This window comes from Lagenorhynchus albirostris, chromosome 18 (assembly GCF_949774975.1).
Source record: "Lagenorhynchus albirostris chromosome 18, mLagAlb1.1, whole genome shotgun sequence".
Classification (NCBI taxonomy): Eukaryota; Metazoa; Chordata; class Mammalia; order Artiodactyla; family Delphinidae; genus Lagenorhynchus; species Lagenorhynchus albirostris.
Window position 1 is genome coordinate 2387144 of NC_083112.1, and position 25618 is coordinate 2412761.

The following is a 25618-nucleotide window of genomic DNA, read 5'->3' on the forward strand; positions in this document are numbered from 1 at the left end:
GGATACATTAAGCCCCAAAGCTTACAAAAATTAAAACAAAATTCCCTGGTAAGGTACGGTACAAACCATGTCATTTAAATTTCCTAAGAAATGAACAGTTTTACAACCATTATTATATGACTATATTTGATCTCAACTTGTAATTGCTTAACATATGCACATGCTAAGAACATCTTTTCTAGTCAGGACATATAGATTAATTCCATTGTTTTTATTGGATGCAGAGTATGTCACAGCTTGGATATATCAAAATTTATTTAACTCTTTCCTTACTGATGGTCATTTAATTTGTTGAATTTGTTACCATGTTTTGTTTTTTGATACTAAAACTAGTTTTGCAATGAAAACAAAAAAAGAAATGAACAGTTTTTAATTGCATTGTTAGAAGACCTTTTATTCAATACAAATATATCATAAAATCTTGGATGTGTATTAAGGATCTCTCTCTTTCAGTCATTTGAAAACATATGGGTTTATCTAATAGGAGAACATAATGCAATAAATCCGAGTGCATACCCAAATATATTTTAATTGCCAATTATTGCACTGAAAATAAACATTTGCATTAGATACTCATTTCTGTAAAAAAGTAATGCTATAATTTTTAAGTAGTGTTTATTCAAAGCAAATACTTTTTGATATAAAGGTGGGCTGTGACAAAATCGTATCATCATGATTAAAATCCGCAGAAACCTAAGGAAGAGAAAAACGAGCCCTTTGGAAGAGATTCATCTAAGGCAGCAGTATACTATGTTATGCCTCTATCTTCCTAACTTCTATCTTCACCTGGAGAGCCATCTTCTTTATGGCAAAGATCTGTGTTCCATGAAACTGATTAGATGTTTTTAACAAGAAGTCATTTTTGACCCATTCATTATTACCCTCACAACCCTGAATGTTACATATAGTCACTACCCAGTCATTTGTAACCTGGTAACTCACAGCATCACCGCTCATGCATTCATCATTACACCATCTCAGCATCACCAGCCATCACAGCAGCACCAGCCATCACAGCAGCAGCATCTCAGCATCACCAACCATCTCAGCATCACCAACCATCACAGCATCACCAGCCATCACAGCAGCAGCATCTCAGCATCACCAGCCATCACAGCATCACCAGCTAATGCAGCAACTCCAACCAACACACGCCCACTAACCATCACAGCATTGTCGTACCACCAGAACATCATCAGACAATCGGAACATCACCATACCATCAAAAATTGTTTTTTAATCAATCCAGTGATAATATTTTAAGAATAGAGTATAAGGAGAAATTTTTATGGAACAATTATGCATGTTTCCTGGGAGTCCAGACTGAGATATATAAATGATCTGCAATTCTCTGAGAAATTGTAACACAGAAAGTCTGGTCTGATACATAGATTTGGTTAATACTTTAACAAGAATTGATAAGAATGGAATATATATGAGGGAAATATCAAGAGAGAATGTCAGCAATAATTAGAAAATATCACTGAAAGAAGGAAATCAGCTCTCAGAGGAGCTGGAATCACACCAACAATAGCTGTTGCCCATTTCCTAGTTTTGCCAGCTTGGATACCCTACCACACCTGTTTTTATAATCCAAACAACTTGCTACTAAATCCAGTCTCTTGTGTGCATGTGTTTTAAGTTTATACCTACCACTGCTCAGAGCCACCTTCCTTGAATTACTTCAGTACCTGCCAAGCTTTTTGCCCAGGTTTGATCCGGTTGTTGAAAACTAATAGCTAAAAGAGCAAATCTGCTGGTGACACTGCGTCACTGCACCACTGAATCGTGGACAGAGTTCCAACAAGCACCTAGGCCTTACGTGGAAGAGCAAATCTGCTGGTGACACTGCGTCACTGCACCACTGAATCGTGTATGGAGTTCCAACAAGCACCTAGACCTTACATGGCAACTGTCAGAGCCAACAGGTAAATCTTTCAGGATCTAGTCATTTTCAAAACTGTTCCACCTCAGAAATTAGATGTCCATCATTTATGGACAGTATCTGTGATCAGAAATCTGAGTAAGAGATCAAGTAATCTATGGTTAAGGCTATGATACTGACTTTAACTCTTATAGAAGTTTACTTAAAGAAAGTAAGAAACTATCATCAAAATAAGAATGCCTTTGAAGTGTATATAAATTGTATTTAAATTGCTGTGAAAATCAAAAACTAGTTATGCCACTATCATATTAAACATACCCTTTGTTCCCTTTTCTTTGTTGATTTCATTAGAAAAAATACTGGCTTTGCTTTTTTAAAAAACCCAGTTCATTCTAAATTAGATTTTGTATGAACTGGAATGTTTCAAGGAGAAGAAAGGGGTAAGTCTGAGAAAAAGATCACCCACAGACTCTCTGGGTTTCTCCCTTTGACGGATTCAGATACTTTCCCACACACTCCTATCCTATCAACTGATGTAAAATGTAGACCTACAGCATATGTGTAAACACGACTCCAAAGACGACTGAGGTGATCCTCTTTCCAGGATGGAATCTGAGGTTTGTTTTTTTTTCCAATTTTTTTCTTTTGTTTTTTTTTTTTTGCGGTACGCGGGCCTCTCACTGTCGTGGCCTCTCCCGTTGCGGAGCACAGGCTCCGGACGCGCTGGCTCAGCGGCCATGGCTCACGGGCCCAGCCGCTCCGCGGCATGTGGGATCTTCCCGGACCGGGGCACGAACCCGTGTCCCCTGCATCGGCAGGCGGACTCTCAACCACTGCGCCACCAGGGAAGCCCCGGAATCTGAGTCTTTTATGCCCCGTGTGTGTGCTCAGCTGAGCTGTGCCCCGACCCCTCATGCAGGCCCTGCCCCCAGATCCCAAACCAGCCAGTGTGGAAAGCGCCCACCGAGCGCACAGTGTTGCCCCATGCCCTCCCCGTCCACACCGCTTCAGTTTTAACAGCACTAGTTAATCTAACTCTTATTCCCTTCTATTTGCACGGACACGGCTCCCTCTCAGAATGTGTCACCCAAAGCACAAACTGAGTGTCTCCTCAGTGGATGCCCAGAGCCACGTGTGGTACCCAAACACAGGTTTGTTCAACGGTCAGTGACTCACAGAAGGGATGAAGGGATACAGAGAACGGCTCACACCCATTTCCCCGCCCATCGGATGTATTCACTCATCACAAAATTTCCATGACAACCCAGAGCTGCTTTCCCACTTCAAATAGCACACCCTAAAAGCCGTGATTCCACATGCTTAAAATAAGGTAATTGTCAAGAATAAATTTCCCCTAGAGCGAAATTAAGGGCCTGTCCAAGTGTTTTTCAGGTTATTATAATTGTTTATGCAGTACTGCTTATCCATCCGAACTATCTACAGAAATGGACTCTAACTCAGCAAACAGACAAATTTACTTGGCTCCGTTTTAAGATCAAAAGCAAAATTACAAGTTAAAAGGAGAACCCGTTTGATTTTTGATACTCACTGTACCTCCTTACTAGAAAATTATACGTCCTGAATACTCGACATGCCAATACTCCTTCTTAATTGAAAAGTAAGATTCATATAGGAAGGCAGAGTTTTTTTTTTTATCATTTTGAACAACTAAAATATTACAAACGAATGACATGAGTGTGAAGAGAAAGAGAACGAAGCAAAGCTCTTAACCAGTGCCATTTCTGTAACAGCTCCTACTTGGGAAAATAACGTTGTTCAGCATCGCTGGGGAATGATAACCCCTCTATTAAGTAAAAGGAATGATATTGGTTGGGATGACTCAGAATTGCCTTGGCACTTAAATAAATTCACGGGGGGTGTACGTGCTCTTAGTACATGTGTTTATCTAATACCTAAAACTTCTGTTTAAATAGAAAATGGTCACAAACTGTTTCTTTTTATCTTGTAAGGCAGAAAAATGGCATGTGAGCGCCGGCCAGGAAAATAGTCCCTGCATAAGTGAATAAACACCCTTATCTTCCCCACGGTAATGGACGTGCCAGGTGATCTCCCCTATGGCACTGGAAATTATTATTATTATTATTCATCCAGTGTACTCTTAAATCTACCATTGTTTCCTGGTTTTTGAAGATTTTCCCAAAAGGCATTAGCTAATTTATCCGACTGATTTCATAATGAGAAGTGGATTAATTACCTCTCCCCATCTTTGTCTCCAATCAACTCTCCCTCTACAAATAAAACTACCTAAATATATGTAGGTAAGGAGAACAGAGAGGAAAAGCTAAGATTCTGCATTTAGGAACGAGTCTCAAGTCTGAGAAACTGTCCTAGTCCAGAGGACCCTCAGTGGGTATGATGACGCCTTGTAACAGGGAATCCAGGATGGGATTGGTAAGAACTAAGGAAATAGGAACAAACTGTGGACTTTGGTTAATGACAATGCATCAGTATTGGTTCATTCACTGTGATAAATGTGCCCTAGTAACAGAAGATGTTAATGATGGGAAAGTGAGCCTGGGATGTATGGGAACTCTATACTACCTTCTCAACTTTTCTGTAGATCTGTCTATTCTCAAATGAAAATTATTTTAAAATGCTTTCTCTTACTGACTGAATTATTTTGACCCCGATGAAATATATTTAGACTATTATGCTACAGTCAAAATTAGTCTAGAGATTTTTACAAAAATCTCATCAATTAAGAGATAGAGCTGAACTGTGACAAAACACCGTCTTCCTTTGATTTTATAAAACAGTGTATTTTTCTATGCTTATCTTCGTGTGATTAATAAAGCATGTAGGTGAAATGAGCTGGCAGAATTCACCAAAGCTGTAGCACATTCTGAGTTGCTCCATGTAAAATGATTATGAATCAAATTCAGGAATTACGCAGAAGAGTCTCTTCCCGGGGACCAAGGCACTGTGGAATTGGCTCATTTTTATTAATATTCCATCGTATTCAATAGGTGACAATGGTAGGAAGTCACCATATTAAAACTAAGCACAGGGTGTGGGGTGGTCCATGACGGTGAAAAATACGTGGCTTAACCAGGTCATAACTGGGCCAGGAACTGCTTTTTGGGACACAATGCCCTAGAAACTGAACAATTACAGGAATCAAAAACGACCAGAGCCTTTCTGAGTCTTTTATCAAATGATTCCGCAAGACGATCCATTTCTAAAATCTTTCTCTCACTGACTAATAAATATCTTCCATAGATGTGGATGATGAATGTGTATATACACGCTTGGAAGTTTTAATATTTTACTCTCATAAAATTAGTAGAAGTGAGGGGCTCCGCAGTTTTCTTTTATTCCAGAAATAAGCTTTCCATATAATCTAATGGAATTACGTGTGCCTATATCCTGTGTGCGTGTGTGTGTGTAGAAGCAGGTCACAAGTGATGCAGACTTGCAGATACACTGAGAAAGCTATCAACCAAGTGAATAAATCAGGGACTACGTGTTCCTGCCCTTACCCTGCAGAGCTAGCTTATCATTTATGGGTTGTTTGGATTTCTTACCCCCTCCTGTAGGGAGGAGAATTGTGTGAATTCTTCCTCATGCTTAGATGTGTGAAAAGTAGCCCTAAACGTTCCTTGAGAAAGCAAACATTGTAGTTAATGCAGCACGTTAACATATTACAAATTTTGAAACGGACTTTTTTCCTTTGTGATAAATCTGTGCTAACAGTGGGTTCTTCTCAGCATCCTCCAGTGTGGCTGGTCCCTTGAAAAGGTTTCTAACGAACAGGGGTCTGTGGAAATCCAGCCAGGAGAAGTGTGAGCCCATGCGGCCTACTTCACCTCACGGCCTGTTGGCAAATGGAGAAGATCCCGAGATCAGCTCACCCCACACTGTGATTCCCAGAGCACAGCCTGGTCAGGGTGCTTGGGGGAAAGTGCGTCAGGGTGAAGTTTTCCTTGTTGGGCTTCTTTACAGAAGGGGAAGAGGAATTGAATATCCTGAATCCGGTCCACGTGGGGCTCCCACTGGTGTAAAGGGAGGATTTGAACACGAAAGGAATGTGAGTTGTTCACTCTAACTCCTGCAGGGTGTATGTGGCCCAGATTCCTGCCCTTCACAAACAGCCTGAATCAGGGCTCCAGACAGGAAAATGAAGCCCATCCCGGAGGCAGTGCCCGTTTGAGCACCCTCGATCGTTTAAAGACGTTTTGAATAATTTTTCTTCATTTTCTTGTCTTCATGGTGAATTACGGCATCCCCCCTGCTCTTTATGGCGTTTGCACATCAGTCTAAAGACCGGGATAGGGTCTATTTCTGCAGCACAGAGGCTGCCCTTGGATGACAGGTCACATGTGTCAAATCCACGCCAATGTGTGACAAAGCGCTCTTGGAAGGGCCAAGATGTGAAAAGACTACTGGAAAGCACACATGTGGTTTTTGAAAGAAAGGGGAGAAAGAAACGGCACATTTCCATCCCCAGCAGACAGAGAGACCGGCAGAAAGTGCTTCATTTTCAGTAAAACTTCTCAGGCTCCACTGAAACCTGGATCAGGTTTATTCCCAGTGATGCCCCTGGTGGCCCTGCAGTGGGAGTGATTACAGGGGTGACTTGCCCCCCACCACCGATATCGTGGGGATCATAAAGGGCCCCTGGGGAAAGTAAACGACAGTTCATGTCCCTGTAAAGGGAGCAGAGGAGGCAGGGACCCTGTGCTCTCCCCAGACCCCGGCCTGTGTCTTCACGTCCTAATGGGATGTAACAAATGGACTGAACCCCGAGGCCATGGGGCTCACGCTTACACGCGTAATGATTTTAAAATGTGTGGCTGCATCTTGAAGAAGAACAGACCTTGACATATTATCCGTTATCAAACGGCGGTAATTGACACAGAGACAGGCTGCGCTTTACACTGGGTTGTAATGAATCTGCCTGGCTGACCCCAGAGCCTGCACTTCTGAGCGCCCACGACTCACGACCTGACGCTCTGTCAACTGCTCCAGGAGAGATGAATTACGGATGAGGTACTAATGACGCATTTCATCACCTGTTTACCTTCAGTGATCAGTGGCCCTCCTTTAATTTACCAGAAAGACGTTTTTTGAAGCTACTGTCAGTTAGAACGGCCTCTTGTTTGAAGTGGTTATAAAGTAACACATACCTGAGGAAACTTGGCTTCTGGTTCTGGTACTAATGTCCTACAGGAAGAGAAAGAGAAAAAAAAAATCAGGGTTTTCTAAACAAGAGAGGAAAGGTTAACACTTGTGACTTCTTCCATTAGTAGGTTTTACTTCTCAAACAAGGGCCGCCAATGAAGTTAACCCATCAGAATATGTTCTCATGATTTAGGACCAATACTGAAGCAGAAGTCCCATAGGCTCCGTGCTGCACTTCACGTCAGCATCCATTCCTAATACGTGGAGGGTCACAGAGGCACCATCGCAGAAAAGAAAGAGCAAAAGAAGTGGGCTGAGATCCCAGCTCTGCGTGGCATCGGTAGCCACTTATCCTACCGCATTTTAAATTTCCTCAAACGCCTTTCCCACTGGATCGTTGTGCAAATAATAAGACAACATTAGAAAATGGTTTTATATTGTCTGGTACCAAGCAAGCAGCCGTGCCATTCTCCTTTCTCTTGCATTTTAACAGCTACTGACATTCAATCCTATTGATTTCAAATCAACAGATATTTGTGCTGCAGGGGATAGAAATCATCATTAAGGAACCATAATAACCAAATAACTATAATAAAAGGTAGAATAAAACAGGCAATTTCTCTAAGAACTTTCTTTCCTGTTTATTTCAGTTTTAGGTTTGTTTTCTTTTTCCATTCTTCATTCATTTTTATATAACAATATTACATTAAACCTCATGAAATCTAGTTTAATATGTCCTAGTTTCGAATCCTAATGTAATTCACCCCTGAAAAAAATCACAAAGTTGCACCAGCTTACAATCACCTCCCACACAGAATCTACTCTACCTGGTGGGTGAAGCCATGTGCATTTACTAACCGTATCAGCAGACGCTAAAGTTACACGTGACAGAACTCAACTCAAACCAGCTTGATCTGGTGGGGGACATACTGGGCCCCTTGCCTAAGAAAGGGGCAAACGGCGTGGGCATAGAGGGATTCAGGAATGCAAACATCTCCCCAGGAAGCCTTCTCTTCTTCACCTCCAGGCTCTGTTTTCCATTTTCTTGGCCTCCTTTTCAGGCAGGCGGTCTCTCTCTCTAGGCTGGCAAGATGGCCCCGTGGCAGTTCTGGGCTTACAATGTCCCTCCAGCCAGCAAATCCAGCGAGAAGAAATCATCTTTTTCAGGAAATTCTAGCAAAAGCCTTAGAAAGGTGGTGCCTGGTCCAGTTGGCTTATGGCCCCTTCCCTGAACCAATCACTGTGGCTGGTTGGTACAGACTCGGATTAGCCACCTCTGTGACCGAAAGGGAAGGAGGCCAAGCACATCACACACATTCAATGGGTTTTCTACAAAAAAGACATGTTCAGTTACAAGGAAAATTATAGAAGAGAGTACTGGCTAGTCGGTGATACCCCTGCTCTGGTCCTGAGGCTGACCTGGCTCCGACCTTCATTCTTCCTTAGATACAAGTTCTTGGGGAGGGGGCAGTACGGTCTTCGGCGACCTTCACTCAGGACACCGACCCTGCCTCCCAATGTTCTCCTTCCCGGAGAACTTCCGTTTTTACTCTGCCCCATTCTCCTTCCCGGTCCCTAAATCCTCACACCTCTCTGCACCTCTCTGGTCAGTGACTTGTTTGGCCTCGTAAGCTGATTCCTGAACGAGGCTGTCCTTATCAGGCTACCGGATCCCTGTCACCCTGGTCACCTCCACGAATCCTGTCCAGCCTGGTTTCTAAGGAACCCGCACACACGTCCCCAAAACTGTTTCCCAGCTTCTCTCTTACTGCTGTCCAAGCTCCAGAGACAAATGTGCCCAAAGACAAGCAGACTGTCTCTAAAACAGTCCTCTCTCGCCTAACTCCTTGAGAGTTTATCTTCTGTCACTTCTTTTATTAGCCTAAACTAATATACTCCTCAATTTCTCATTCCATTAAATCTATTCATGTCTTTCTAACCACCTCCCCCCCTTATTTCCTGACTATTGGACTCTGATATTACTTTAAAGGCCACAGAACCACTGGAAAATGGAAAATGGCATGGATTCAGATTTGGAAGGCACGGCTCAAGGACCAATTCTACCACTTCTAACTGGGGACTCGCTGCAGATCACTCCCCACGGGGACAGTTCAGCGTCGGTGAACTGCGACACTGTCCTCAGAGCTTGCTGTGAGGCTCAGATGAGACAGGGCATGTCTGTCAACTGCAAATATTTTTCAATTGTATGTTTCGATTTTTATACTATTTATTATTTATTTCACATACTTGTTTTCATGATAGTTTGGTTTTGCTACTTCCACCAAATTAGACGTATTTGAAGGAGACCAGGAATCATGAACTATATCCTGCTAGCATAGCTTTAGGAACACAGTAGATGCCCAATAAGTATTTTATTTCATGCTTGTCTCTGAAATATAATGTAAGGAGAAATACTTGGCAGTTCTGAGCCTTTAAAACATTCAATCTACTATCACTATATATACTATATACTATATATCACTATATATCACTATATATCACTATATACTATCACTATCACTATAACTTCAACACCAAAGTCAAATCTTATCATTTAGGCAACACGGAATAGATGAACAGAATTCCATTTATGTAGAACTGTCCAGAGGGAGCCATTAATTCATTTTCTCTTGAGGAATGAGAAGGAAAGGCAATTGCAGTGTAAAATTAATGACTCGTATGTCATTATGAAGCTGGGAATACCTGCTGAACTTGTAACTTAATTTTGGATTCAAGGAATAGATTATATTCGCCCAATCTTATCCTTCTGCATGGAAAGCAGAGGAAACCAATGTGGAGAATGAGTGACAGACAGACACAGGGAGACACACGAATAAGATGTGAAAACGCCATCCTCGTTCAGTGTCCCTCAGCTTAGACCGCTTTCCAGTCTTGCATTTTATGAGGCACCTCAGCATCCTTGTAATAAGTTCCCATATTTACTTAAGATCATCTGAGTTGGATAAAAATCAGCCCTGATCAACAGCGTAATAATGTCATTTCCAATACACGAGACAAGTAAAAATTCTACCATTATTCACTTCACGAAGGAAGACAAAATACTAGGTTCATGATATTAGGATAAATATTAGGATGCAAAAGGTGAGGGAGATTTTATTTCTGTGTAGGGTGGGCACCTGCCAGAGGACAGAACAGCTCTTTCCAGGCACAAGGAAGCTAGTTTCTTTACGAATAGATGGTACTGGTTGAGTCTAGAGTCCCACGCTGGACACTCAGATTTGAACCAAGCCCCGGCACTGTGATTTAATAGCTGCATCACCATTCACACATCACAGAACCCTTCTGTGCCTCCTTTTCCTCTTAGTAAGAGGCAAAGAGCAACGAAATCCATGGCAGATAGCAACGAAATCCATCACGTAGCGTTGTTTGGATGATGAGATGTTGAAATGTACCAAGCACGCTTAGTATGTGCCTGGAATGAAGTAATATTCAGTAGCTATAACTGTATTTATGACTGTGGAATTAGGGGTTTTTGCAGAGTTGAGGTTAGCGGTCTGCTCTTGAAAGCAAAATATCTTAGAATTAACGAGTAGCTCCGGTCTGTTGAAGCTGCTCCCACAGCAGCTCAGAGCAGCGTTTCTCCTCTCAGTGCCCAGCCTTGGCAACGTCTCCACCTCCACAGCTGGGCTTGCACTTGAACCCATTCCATCAGGAGCATCCCCTCAGTTTTCTCAATCCTTTACATCCTTAGCCCTGTACCACAACCATTGACATTCCAATCCACGCTACTACAGCATCAAGAACCTCTAAGAGAATACAAATATTATTTACTAACCCTGATTCACTATGGGATAAACAGGCACTGGTGTATATAACAGGGAGATTTTCTTCAAAGCAAAATAAAGCAAAACAAAATTTTACAAAACACTACCTTAATTATTCATTTCTGACCTCAAGTTTCAATTAATGGAAGGCCTCATTCTATAAACAGTCCAATGAGTGACCAAGTGTCTACTTATCGGTCCATCTTCACTGCCATTTATCAACCTGTCAGTTAAACCTGTTTATCATTCCTCGTGATCCTTAGTCCCAGTATATTGGATCTAATTCTATCTTTAAAGCATGATCTACCGTGTACACTAGTGAAGTCCCAAATTATTGTTACCCAGATGTGGACTATTTCCACTGTTTAGCAAACCTAACCAGAGTTTGGGGAGGATTCTAAAGGAGATTTAATTAAATCCTCCCATTTTATTAGACCTCAGCATTTCTGGTAAGAGTTGAGTGTGGCAGAACACTGCAGTTGGGGCTGAAATAAAATCTAGAGCCTGTCTGCAGACTTCATTTAATTATATTACTGCTTCCATGATGAACATGGAAATTACGTGTTGACTGGAGAATCTGAATCACAAAGAATGACCTCTAAATAAAAGAGCTTTTTAAAAACCTTAATTTGATGTCTTGGTTGAAAGATGCTAAAAATAAAATTAAAACTAAGCTCTTTCAGGGGAAATACTAAGATATTCTCATCTCGCCAGCAAAAGTACTCTAAAATCACATGCCAATTAGACAGCTTTTAAATTTATTTTAATATTTGTTTCTTCTAGAAGTAAACAGTTAATGCAACCTTTTAAAAATAATTCTCAGTATTAAATGGCCTTGCGGCTCCTTCTCTATGTACTTACAAATGTTGGTGTATAGAGACCTCACTTCAGTGATCATTTTCAGCTTAGACTCCTCAGGGAAAAAAGTACAGGTCATGGTCTGAAAATGAAACAGTGGTATTTTAACTTAGCTTTTTAAAAAAGTTTATTTATTTTTGTCTTACTTTAACATGGTCACATGTTAATATATATTTTCCCTAAGTTATATAGAGCATAAAGATTAATTTGCTGGGTTTTTTTTTTTATGTTCGTCTTCTGTACTCATACGTAGGGCTACCAGTTGCTAGAGAGAAAAAATAATTTTTCTCCTTCCCACTATTGTGGTAGAGAATCACACTCTTAAACCTCCCAAAAGTCATTAAAATCCATTATCTGCTAGCAGAGAAAGTGATTTTCCTTTATTTGTAGTTATTCATACAATAAATCTAACTAACTCTTGAGAGCTAAGTCCAGCCCTGAGTATGAATTTCTACCCTATCAGCTGCAGTGTGGATTATCTGTAAGGCGATAGAAATTAAGCTTCACCAAACAGAACTGCATGCTGGTTCATGGTAATAATTTAGAAGAAGTTAAATGAGATGGAAAGAGTAAATTTTTCTTCTTAATTGACTACTTCCTGCAATTCATCACTTTAGTCTTTCATAAAGAAATCTACCCTCAACACCAGCCCTGTACCTGACCAAACACCACTGTCTCAATACATCAGTGATATTTTCCCCACTAACCATTTCCATAAGATTTTTTAATTATTAACTTTCCTAGAGAATAAAGAAAAATTATGAATGCAAACGTTATAATTCATCATGTCGATAAACTATTTAACATGAATTATACATTATTTTATTTTTTTTAGTCTTTTAAAATGTTTTATTAAATTATAAAAGTCATGCATGCTTATGACAATTTCAACAACACAGGAAACTATAAAGTGAAAGATAAAGTACCCCATCATTTCACTCCTCACAAATAATCATCATCAAAAATGTTAAAAAAGGGCTCCCCTGGTGGCGCAGTGGTTGAGAGTCCGCCTGCCGATGCAGGGGACACGGGTTCGTGCCCCGGTCCGGGAAGATCCCACATGCCGCGGAGCGGCTGGGCCCGTGAGCCATGGCCACTGAGCCTGCGCGTCCGGAGCCTGTGCTCCGCAACGGGAGAGGCCACAGCAGTGAGAGGCCCGCGTACCGCAAAAAAAAAAAAAAAAAAAAAGTTAAAAAAAAAACCAGCATAAAAAAAAAAATCATCAATAATTTCTTACGTATCCTTCCAGAAATTTTCTCTTCATGTGTAAGATCTACAACCCAAGTAGATCCATGCTGTACACAGTTTTGCAAACTACTTTCACATTTTAAAAACGTATTTTTTAAAATTTATTTTTTTAACATCTTTATTGGAGTATAATTGCTTTACATTGTGTTTGTTTCTGCCGTATAACAAAGTGAATCAGCTATACGTATACTTATATCCCCATATCCCCGCCCTCTTGCGTCTCCCTCCCACCCTCCCTATCCCACCCCTGTAGGTGGACACAAAGCACTGAGCTGATCTCCCTGTGCAATGCGGCTGCTTCCCACTAGGTGTCTAATGAATTATACTTTAAACTCAGGGATGAAAGCTTACTCTTGATGACTTTCTTTCAGCACAACTCTTACCCCATTCTCAGACAGCTTTAGCATCTCAAAGGATTTGTCATCTTACTTTTTTTTTAACTTGGTTATTGGTTCATTCCTAAAAGGCTATAAAAAGATAAACTGTAAAAGGAACTAATTTATAGTTACGGGATGTGAGTCCTGCCAACTTCACCTCTGTGCCCTCAAATATTAATTTCTTTGGATTTCAGATTTTTTACGCCCCATCTAAATAAGGCTTGGCTAGATGTACGGTCGACCACTTCTTCAGCACCATAATTCTTTACATTCTCTTTTCTTCCTCTGTAACAGCTATACTTTTAAGTATGTTTTTGTGCTTACTGGCTTGTAGTTATTAATAATAATACAATATTAATAAAATATATCTACCTTTTATTAATCAGTAATAGATATATGTCTGTCTACCTAACTCACTAATCAGGGTTTCGTATGAGGATGAAATAATCATTGTTACCATCCTTAATGGATGTAACTTTAGTCAAAAGCAGAGAGTCTTGATGTTTTCAGTCTGAACTGCATTACACGACTGCGTTTAAAAACTGTCTTACAACTTTGTTCTGGGAACCACTTCATCAGGTGATCTCTCAGACTCTTTCCAACACCAGTGTTCAATCATTCACAACCCACTTGATAAAAATCATTATGTCTTCAAAGTACAGTTCTGCCATGTGGACTTGAACAATGAAACAGATTTAGGCTATGCCATCAGTTGTAGCAAGGATCATGTACAGATTTTCAAGCATTTCCTCCTCTCCATGGGTTCACTGTGGTGAATGTCAACGGGAGGGGCCTGCAATCCATCCGTTCTACTGGGCATGAAATATGGTTGCATCAGGAATCGACCACGTGTATGGAACGTCTTTAGGAGCATACACACTCGTATGCACTGCGGGATCTGTCCTCTCGCAACCATCTGAGTCAACAAGGCATATCCACATTTCAAAAAAATCTAATAATACAAGGGAAACACGCTGTCAGGACCAATTAATTAAAACAGTGGTTGCTATGGGTTAGGCAGTGAGGGCTCTCTGAGAGGTTGGGTGATCAGGAAACTCTCTGTGGACGAGGGAGAGTCAAATCACCAAGGATTCTTACGGCTCAGGCTGAGACCAGGCACCTGTGTTACAATAATGTCAGGACAGAAAACACATTTTCTTGACTGAGCTAGCATATTCAGGAGGATTTAGAAAGTGACAGCCTTTGCAACTCAAAGTATATGCAAAAGTCCATTGAACAGAGGAAAATGTTTGCACAGATGATCAGTTTGCAAAGAAAAAAAAGAATTCTTTCCCTTTTACATTGATTAGGAAGGTAGCAGAAAGAAGGAGCTGATAAGCACATAAAGGAAAGAGGTTGTGAGTCTGACGATTTTTATCAGGGAGACCAGCAGTAAGCAGTTTCCTGAGCACAGCCTAGAAGAAGCATGGAAGGAAATTTATATGAAAATACTGGTCTTTTTCCCAGATGTTTCCCATGTCTAGACAGTTAGTGAACAGAGATGAATATCTGTAGTCTTACTTCATGGACCAAAAATCTCCTCCTTTTAAAATGTCTGCCTGGACGCCCAGAGCGGGTGTGCCCTATGAGTGATTTTCAAAGTATGACTCAAACAATAAGAAGCTAAAGTGAATTCATCTATTTTTTGTGTTTTGTTTTTATAAGGACGGCTGATAGTTCCCTTGGTATCAAGACTTCTCGAAAAGGGGGAAAAATAAGAAAATGAAAAGAAAAATAGTTGATTTGATTCTATGCCTCCTGTCAAGTGCTGTTTTAAAATTCAACTTTGAATTTTCTTGTGGCATGAGGACAGCGTTATTTCCATTCCCAGGCTCTCATGTGTAGCTTCACTTTGTTGCAGGGTGGAAAGAGACTTCGAGAATTCAGCCAGTCCAACCTTCAACTGCAGAAGCAGAGATGGAGGCCCTGGAGTGTTTTTCACTGGCAAATAGCCTCCTCCCAAGGCCAAGGAACTCTCTGGAGTATTTTTTTTTTTTTTTTTTTTTTGCGGTACGCGGGCCTCTCACTGTTGTGGCCTCTCCCGTTGCGGAGCACAGGCTCCGGACGCGCAGGCTCAGCGGCCATGGCTCACGGGCCCAGCCGCTCCGCGGCATGTGGGATCCTCCCGGACCGGGGCACAAACCCGTGTCCCCTGCCTCGGCAGGCGGACCCTCAACCACTGCGCCACCACGGAAGCCCCTCTGGAGTTATTTTGAAAATACAGGACTGTCAAACCCTGATCACGACAGAGGTGTAGACCCCCGTTCACCAGGGGATGTCAGCCAACTTTTTAGAGTGGGATGGGATGTCCACTGTCACCTAGGAATACAACCCTTTGATGTATTGTAGCTTAAAAAAAATTTTAAAGGAAAAACTTATTTCTGAGGAAGGGCAGGATTGAATTAGTTTGCGGGAAATTTAAGCCCAAGGATGCAACAGTATCACTGTTGCATCCTTGGCAACCTAGCAGAGAATTCTGGTTACTCTTGCACTTAAATTTTCATTCACGCGCTTTAACAAGCTACTTTCTTACGGATTTTGCTTGGGGAGGTATCTCACATCCAGTGCCACGCGCTCTGAGGTGTTCTCACCTTGAAAACATTTCTTCACGTAAAGAGCCTACGACTCTATACTTAAAGATACCCACGTTTCACGTAGGCATGTTAATTAACTTTAGCGCTTGATGAAGTGCTTTCCAGCGTCTAAGATGCTGAAGAGGGCATGACTCTGAGCTTCAAACGTCAAGTGGAAATGCTTGGGTAAATCTGGGCCAGGTGATTATTAATTTAAGGCCAATCAATGATTGACCATTTATGTAGTATGAGCTGCATTTTAAAAAATCTTAAATTTGGTGTTTTCATAGACGTGGTCGACGGGAACAAATGACACAGGAAAACAAAACATCAATAATTCTAACCTCAAAAAAGACTGCCTTATGGGATTGCAGCATTATAGGAATCTGTATGGTAGATTAGGACATTTATGCTCCAAGTCCCTCCCTAACTGAAGAGCCCATGAATCCGTGACCTCTGGACAAAACAGGGTTTCTCAACTTTGGCATCATGAATATTTTGCTGGATAATTTTTTGTTTAGCAGCATCTCTGGCATTTGCCTACTAGATAGTGGTAATACTCATGGCAATCCCCCACTCAGTGGGAAGACAACCAAAACTGTCTCCAGAAATTTCCAAATGTCCCCTGAAGGGCAAGATCACCCACCAGTTGAGACTAGAGAAAGAATTTTTTAATGCACTTTTTTAAAATTTTTATTTATTTATTATTTCTTTTTTTGTCTGCACTGGGTCTTCATTGCAGTGCGCGGGCTTCTCATTGCAGTGGCCTCTCCTGCTGAGGAGCTCGGGCTGTAGGCGCACTGGCTTCAGTAGTTGTGGCACGCGGGCTCAGTAGTTGTGGCTCGCGGGCTCTAGAGCACAGGCTCAGCAGTTGTGGCACATGGGCTTAGCTGCTCTGCGGCATGTGGGATCCTCCCAGACCAGGGCTCAAACCCGTGTCCCCCTGCATTGGCAGGCGGACTCTTCACCACTGCGCCGCCAGGGAAGCCCTAATGTACTTTTTAAATGTTAACTTTTACCCCCTCCATAAACCCCCTCCCCAGTTACAATTCAGTGAATGTCCTAAGAGCATCACCCCAATTTGGGACCAAAATGTGCTGGGCTTATATGACCTCTAATCAAACTTCAATAGTATTAAGAACAATTAAGCTTTCTTTCTCATTTATTCATTTTCCTTCTGAATAGTTAATAACAGTGTAATGCTTTCTAATGCTTCTTTTGATATTTGCTGTTTCTATTAACGTTTTTTATACATGGCTCTTTAAAGAACGAAAACCGTATAAATCCTCAGGTTTCAGCAGTTATGTTCTGGATCGCTCTTAAGTTTTCACTTTGAAAGACTGATTCGGAGCCTGTGACTTACATTTTGTTTTATGAACAAGTAAATATGCATTTGTTTAGCTGTTTTAAGATTGGCAGTGAAGCCGTCAAAATGACGAGGCAGCTGTCACCTCTGTGTCCAGCAAGAATGTATGATCACCGAGAAATAATGCAGCAGTATTTTGCAGTTTTTTTCAGTGGGGCCGGCCACCATCCTGCATGACCACAATCTAAAACCACAGAAGAGAGCTGGTGTTGTTCTTTGGCACTTAATAAAAAGTTAACGCTGGGCTTCCCTGGTGGCGCAGTGGTTGAGAGTCCGCCTGCCGATGCAGGGGACACGGGTTCGTGCCCCGGTCCGGGAAGATCCCACATGCCGCGGAGCGGCTGGGCCCGTGAGCCATGGCCGCTGAGCCTGCGCGTCCAGAGCCTGTGCTCCGCGGCGGGAGGGGCCACAGCAATGAGAGGCCCCCGTACCGCAAAAAAAAAAAAAAAAAAATGTTAATGCTGCCTGGATTCATTTAGGACAGACTTGAGGTAGGGATTTTAAACCGTTTATCCAGAGAGAACGAGGAAGAGCAGAGCTTACTCTTCATGGTATGGGAGGCTGCTGGGACTCTGATACGACTGCCCACATTCCCCTGACCTCCAGCATCACGGGTCAGCCCTCTAGGGCTCGGACCCCAGACTCATGACACCCCTCCCGCCATCGCTTAACTGAAAATCTCCCCCCAAATACTTCCTCTCATAGGCTTATTTGAAAACTACAGGTGAACACAAGGAAGCTCCTGGGTGGTATTTACTGAAACTACACATTAAAAAGCATATGGCCGTATGCCCAGATTTCTACTTAGCGATATGACTTCACTTTCAGTCGATTAATTAAGAGTTAAGAAATTCTTCAATACAAATGGAATACAGAAATACAACCACAGTCCTTTATCTTAATTTCTATAATGTTAAAATTTTGTGAGAGCACAGAAGGAAATGTATATGAAACCAGGGTAGTAACATCCTTCTAGAAATTCTTTAAACAATTAAACACGTGTATTATTATGTGTTAATATTTTCTCCCCAGCAAGTGCCTGGTGTTAGGCCCTTAGTAACTGCTGAAGGGCAAATGCACAAGCTTGTTGTTACTGATGCTTCTTTTCCAAAAGCCCAGGCGCTCTAGTGCTGCCGCAGTCAGTCTTGGACTTCTTTCTACCTTTGCCAAAAGAATTCCCTTGACTTCTGCTCTGATTTGGATTCTGTCCCCTTGGTCCTGTGACTTTCTCTCTCTAGGATTACTTTTCAGTCTAGGGGAAGACATTTTCCAGAGTTCCCTGAGAAATGGTACTTGGCAGGTCAATTTTTCGAGAACTTGCATGTCTGAAAATGTCTTTATTATACTCATTCTTGATTGATAGTTGGCTAGGTATGAAATTCTAAATTCCCTCAGCATTTTAAGGTTTTGTTCCATTGTCTTCTAGCTTGAGGCACTGCTGTTTGAGAAATCCAGGGCCAATCTGGTAGTTCATTCTTTTTACGTGATCTGTTTTTCACCCTTGGAAACTCTTAGACATTTCAGGCCGTCTAACTCTGAGCTCATTCCTGAGAGTGCCTCCACCATTTCTCTAATCATGTGTCACATGCAAACAAGAACTTCTGATTCCCATTTGTAAAATGTGTAATACAATATAATGAAAATTGCATGTAAATAGTACCTCGTGAAATTTTGCTCCATGAGGAGATTTTTTTTTTTTTCAGTTGAAGAAAAGTGTTACCAGAATTTGTGACTCCATCAGCTAAGGGGACTTCTAGGGAGCTTCAAATCCCAAATGCAAGTCTTCTCCACCCCTTGGACTTTCTCCAGCTGGGATTCATCACTCCGGCCTCTGAATTCGCTCCGTTTCATTTCCTGTGGTTTCTGACTTCTCCTCTCCTCCTGCCGGTTTCGCTGGACCTTCTCTCCTTGACCCTGGTTCCTAAACGTGGATATGCCCTTGGATTCTCTGCCGATGCTCTCCTACATTGCGTGATAGCTGAATTTTAGAGGCCTCGTTTAATTTTAGGATATTAAATGTCACCATTATGATTGTCACTTTCAAAATATATATCTGATCATAACCTATTTTACATGTCGCCCTGCATTGCCACCAATATCGTCCTCGGAGTGGTGTACTGAAGAAAAGGCTGAACTGAGATCTTAGCGTAGGTGTTGGCAAACTTCTTCTTAAAGGGCCAGAGAGTAAATGTTTTAGGCTTTGCTGGCTACACAGTCTCTGTTGCAAATACTCTCTTCTGCTACTGCAGGGTAGACGCAGCCATAACAATACCTAACAAATGAGGGTGGCAGCATTCCAGTCAAACTTTATTTACAAAACAGGCAGAAAGTCTTATTTCACCCTGGGCTGCGGTTTGCCAATGCCAGAGCTATATCTTGAATTTTGCACTAAGTAGTTGTTTGACCTTAAGAGAATCATATGATGACCTCCATATCACAAAACTATTGCATTAGAAATTATTTCTTTTGACTAGAATTTTCCTCCTCTCGCCCACTACCTTATGGGCCTACTAAACTCCTATTCATTTTTGAGACCCAGCTCAAATGTTGCCTCTTGGATGAAGCCTTCCTTCACTCATGCTTACAAGATTGTGTATTAATAATCTTGGTACCGGACTTCCTTGGTGGTCCAGTGGTTAAGACTCTGCATTTCCAGGACTTCCCTGGTGGCACAGTGGTTAAGAATCCGCCTGCCAATGTAGGGGACATGGGTTCAAGCCCTGGTCCAGGAAGATCCCACGTGTCACAGAGCAGCTAAGCCCGTGCGCCACAACTACTGAGCCCGTGTGCCACAACTACTGAAGCCCATGTGCCTAGAGTCCGTGTTCCGCAACAAGAGAAGCCACTGCAATGAGAAGCCTGCGCACTGCAACGAAGAGTAGCCCCCACTTGCCGCAACTAGAGAAAGCCCACGCAGCAACGAAGAACCAATGCAGCCAAAAATAAAAATAAATAAATTTATTTAAAAAAAAAAAAAGACTCCGCACTTCCACTGCAGGTCACGGGTTCTGCATGCCACACAGTGTGGCCAAAAAAATCTTGGTCCTTATACTATACTTGTGCCTAGTCAGAATTAGCTACACCTCCTTTTATTCCCATATAGAATACACTTAGAGTCCATTAAAACACTCCCAGTGCCCTTCTGTAGTTGTTTCATGTGTCTCTCTTCACCCCTTGATTTTCAGCTTATGCTTTGAAGCTTCAATATCTATTGAAGTCCATGCTATGTAATTTATGCTGAATCGTTGCTTGTTAAACATTTGTGCACTTGTGCGATGTAATGGCCTGCATGTTCCTTATGCTGTCTTCCTGCTAAAAATATAATTATACATGTTTTAAACCAAACTCATCCTATTTCTTCCCAATTCTGTTTCTCCTCTTGTTAATGACATCCTCAGTCTTAGTTACCCAGGGCTCAAAATTAAATCTATCTGCATTGTGGTTAAAAGAATAGAATCTGTGGGCTTCCCTGGTGGCGCAGTGGTTGAGAGTCCGCCTGCCGATGCAGGGGACGCGGGTTCGTGCCCCGGTCTGGGAAGATCCCACATGCCGCGGAGCGGCTGGGCCCGTGAGCCATGGCCGCTGAGCCTGCGCGTCCGGAGCCTGTGCTCCGCAACGGGAGAGGCCACAACAGTGAGAGGCCCGTGTACCACAAAAAAAAAAAAAAAAGAATATGATTTGTGTCAGACAGATATGAAGCTGAGGCTCAGTTAGGATCCTGGGCACATTACGACTGTCTCGAGGCAAAGTTTCCTTATTAGTAAAAGGATTAGGTGCAGCCCAGGGTTACCGTGGGCAGTCAGTAAACCTTGGGCTTTGAATGCGTAGCTGACACTCTACAAATGGTTCCTGTTATTTCTTATTGGGCTCGTTCTAACATTGCTGGTAGTATGATCTTCAACAAATTTTGGAGGAAAACTCATTTTCCCTTTAACTTTTCTTGGTTTGCGATTACACTACCTGATGCCCTTGATCCTGGAACATGTGGTAAGAGCTAATTCCTTCTGGAGACATTTAGTCTCTCTGTAATACTCAAGTAATATATGTTACGTTAAATTTTATAGCCAAGAATTAGTTTATAATTAACTGATAGTATTTAATTGGATGTGACTCTTTTTAAAAACCATGTGCTCTGTCTATAGAGGGAAAATATTTATCTTTATATTTTTAGATGTTTCGGGGAAACCCCCATATACTCAGGCCTACTGTATCTTAAATGCATCTAAACATTTTGGGTAGCCATTGGCTTTCAGTAACTCAATGAATGATATTATTCAATCAAGCGTTTTTTAAGAACTTTTTTTCTTTTCATTTATAATCAGAAGTATACAGATGGCTGTTAATTTTGTGTCTGCACCCTCTTATTCTTTCTGCACAACACAAATTCCTATTCATACTCCAAGCCGTGTTCCTAAAATTCATTTGGTTCCCAAATATCTATTTTCCTGTGACAGGCCTTTAATTCTGTTCTGGAATAATATTTTAATATTCAGTTTAATTTAACCTTTTTTATAAACTTGTGTTATTTTAAAGAACAGATTATAAGCTCTATGTATGAAATAAAATTATTTTATTAATGTTTATATTCTCACACAACCTGGTATAATTCTGCCTGTTACACAGGCATCTCTTCTTTTCTCATCGTTGTATTAATGTAATAAAAGTTATATCGAACAAAGCTGAGCAGGTCTCCACGAGCCCTGTTCCACAGACTAACTGAACAAATGTTTCTTGATTTCAAATTATTAACATGCTAGTTTTAGAATAATATTGATTGTTTTCTTTGAGGAACAGTCAGTGAATGAAATATACATGTAATGAATCTTCTCTGAGTATCTAAACCCTAAGTATATGCATTCACTTAAAGGATGCGCTATGATGTTATGCCCTACGAAACCCCATCCTACTTTCCAAATACCTGTATAGTAACTGAGGCTGCAGGATGTCCCACAACTTGCCTTCTCTGAAGAGGTATCACCTCTGACTGAAAAATCATTATGGCTATTATTTATTTCTGCAACTCTGCGAGAACTAAGACTATGCATGAGAATTTCGAAGAGCAATACAAAAGTAAACAGTAGGTTTCACAGGAAATTTATCAGACTTAACATGGTAATAAATGTGGTAAAAAATAAAACCTCAAACATAGCAACCAGCAAAACAATGAAAACAATGCCTTAAACTTTGTCCACCAGCTCCACCACATGGCATCATGAGAACTTACAGTTTATATTCAAGGGGAAAAGAATCTTCCCAAATATTTAAACATACCTATTCATGGTGAATTGAATGTCTCATGACCAAAAAAAAAAAAGGATTGAAAGTAGTAAGAAACAACTTTTATGAACAACTAATGTACGTCCTTTTATCTTGTTCTAAGTTTAAGAGGTTATAAGAATACAGTATTTTCACCCCGCAGGAAAACAGATGCTAAGGTAAACGAACTTTGAATTTTAAACATAAACTCTTGCAGAATGTTTTGCAATATTATTTTACAGTTTACAACGTTGGGTTGAAAGTTCATGGTTTGTTTTATTCTATCCAATATCTATTTTACACAATAGTCTTACATCTCTGTGCAAATCACATCATTTCAAAAGGTATAGGAAGATATAAAACCATAAGGTCATCCCTTTATAAATTTAAGAAGGCTTTAAAATTAAACAAATTATTTCTTTGATTTAACATTCTGATCTCCTACCACGCTTTGGTCTGTATCCTTACGTTGCAGCCTACAAGTATAATTTAAAAAAAAATAAATTCTGCAAAACTATTGCTGTGAGAACCCAAAGCTGACCAGCCTAAGGAAAAGGACAGGATTTGGGAGGGATTTCAAGCGCCCATCACGGAAGAAGGAGTCGGATAACAGAGGTAGGAGGGGTGGGCACCGCAGGGCACTCACCTCTGAGTTCTAGTGTCTTCTGGGGGGTCTTAGGTCTGATCTACAAACACTGCAGTTGGACTTGCCTGACTCAGGTGCCTGCCCTGAGCTTGTCAACTAACCCAGGGAAGACTCAGTCACCTTTGCTCACAGTCACCGAAGGTGGTCATTCCTGGGCAACCACCGAGTGTCGGCAATACCTGGGTACCGTCCCTATAACCAACACCGGCACCAAGATGGTTCTAAAGGCAGTGGGACTATTTAAAGGAGGAGATCGCTTCCAATTCCACTTTACCCAGATGAATTACCAAACTAGCCAAATCTAGATAATTAAATATTTCCAGCCCAAGAGGGTGAGGTCCAAATTATATTTATGGATTTTAGACCACAAATTGTACATAATGGGAGAATTACAAACTTCTCTCTCTCGATGTGACTTTGGTCTTCTTTCTTTGGGCAGATTGTGGGAGTACCAGCTAAATGAAGCTTTTTTGACCAATAAAGCATTTGGTCCTGTCCCATTAGGTGTTAAAGGAGGTCACAGGAATTATGACAACCCTCTGGACTGGATGAATTTTCACAGCTGCACCCTTGAAAGACACTACCTGTTGCCAACAGTGAGTTGGCAGGTGATGGTGGCTCTATGACCATGACACTAAGGTCACGTCTGCAGGCAGGGACCCACCTGTTTATGCGGGATATACAGCTAATGCATTAGCACATGTGCGCTTCTTAAATATCTCTTATATCCTGAGGGCAACTTTTCAATAACAAAATAATTCCCCCTGCCATTTATGAGGCACTTACTCCATGTCAGGCCCACATCTGCTTTACATGTACTAACATATTTTAGCGCATGTACAACAACCTTGTGATGTAAGTATTATTATTATTATTATCGTCCTCTTATACATCGAGAAACAAAGAAATGTAGTCCCAAGATCACACATCTAGGGATGATTTAAATCAGGTCAATCTGCTTTGAAGCCCACCCAAAGATAAATTTCCCTATAAATGCATGTTTAAGGTCTATACCGAGAGATAAATTATCCTTTTCTCAAACTTATTAAAAAGTATAAATAGTGTACAGATTCAACTGCAATATAATTCATATAGAAGGAGCAGATTCTTGCCTTGTTCTGTGTCAAACTCTGGACCTAGGAAGAGTCCTAGTCTCCTAACTAGCTGATAGCAGTAGCTACAGATCTCATCCAAAGAACTGCACAGAAACCATTTCCAGTTATTGTTTGTACCGTTCACTTGATAGTTATAGCAATCCTATATTGAACACCTACCGTAAGTCAGTTGGTTTTCCTGCATTGTCTTATGTAATCTTCCCAATACTGTCAGATTGGTATTATCATTCCCCCTTCACAGATGAAGTCGGGGGGTGGCAAGTCCCAGGTCCTAAATTAGGTCCAGGTGAAGCTGCCTTTCACATCCAACTGGGAGGGGGAGAGCTTGTTTCATTTTGTTTCAATTTTGAGGCTTATACTTTTTCCGTTACAACACGTGACACCTCTAGAACATTCATTTACCTCCTTGTGTTTAATCTCACCTCCCCAGATATACAGTGAGCCAAAGGTCACTTCAAATTCCAACGAGATGCATCGTCCTGGGGAGGGCTGTTATCAGCGGGTATCAGGTATCGTGGCCACATGGCTGACCCATCTAAACTGTATTTGGTGGGCACCCTTGACATCGCTCAGACCACAACGCAGAGATGCCACGGGCTCTGCAAAGGAGTGGCTTTCCAGCTGAAGAATTTGATAAGCAATCAACAGTCTCTGCAGAATCACATAACAATTTCCTCTGACTTTTCCATCAGAGATGTCCCTCCATCAACATTCTGTGCACCAGTCCACGAACAGAGACAATATTCCCAGAATTCATTTCAGTTATGAACAGCATAATCAGGGGGTTGGTTGAGAACTCTTGAGTGTGTGTGTGTTACAGGTTTGCAAGCTTTCCAGTGGTCCGTTTCTTAGAAATCTTTGTGTATGCTTCTTTGAAGACTTCTGGGTCCTCCGCGCCAACGCACCAGTATTTCTAGCTAGAACCAAAGTTAACTATTGACCCGCACACTGTCTTGCGGGAGACCCAGGCACTTAATTACCACCCCGTTATCTGCTTTCGGGATCTTTCCTCCTGCCCGAATCAGCTCAACAATTTCCAGACATTACTACGTTCGTACGATTTTTCATCTTCTCTGATGTCATCATTTGATCACCCACTTTTTGATCTTTACAGTTCATCTAAGTTTTTTACTTTCGGAGAAGCACTACATTGTAGGAGGACTTTAATTTTTTCCAGCCTAAAATTTAACTCTTGCTTAACCTTACACTTTCATTTAAGAAGCTATTTGATTTCTTTTTAAAACATATTAAAACATCAGTCCTTGAAATGACTTTGAAAGTGTCTGTTCTCTCCAACCCTAGTTTGTGTATTCCAGAAATGGCAACTCTCTGCTAGTTTTTATTCCTCTTTTTGGACAATAATAACT

At 41.3% G+C, this 25618-nt stretch overlaps 1 long non-coding RNA gene across 2 annotated transcripts in view; it reads right to left on the minus strand.

Moving 5' to 3' along the window:
• LOC132508933 (uncharacterized) overlaps positions 1–25618 on the minus strand; it is a 221797-nt gene that overhangs the window by 92241 nt on the left and 103938 nt on the right. For both annotated transcript variants that reach the window (XR_009536831.1, XR_009536832.1), the window contains exons 6-7: positions 11674–11752; positions 7033–7069 (exon numbers count right to left, since the gene is read on the minus strand). This is a non-coding gene — a long non-coding RNA (uncharacterized LOC132508933). The remainder of the gene's footprint in view (positions 1–7032; positions 7070–11673; positions 11753–25618) is intronic.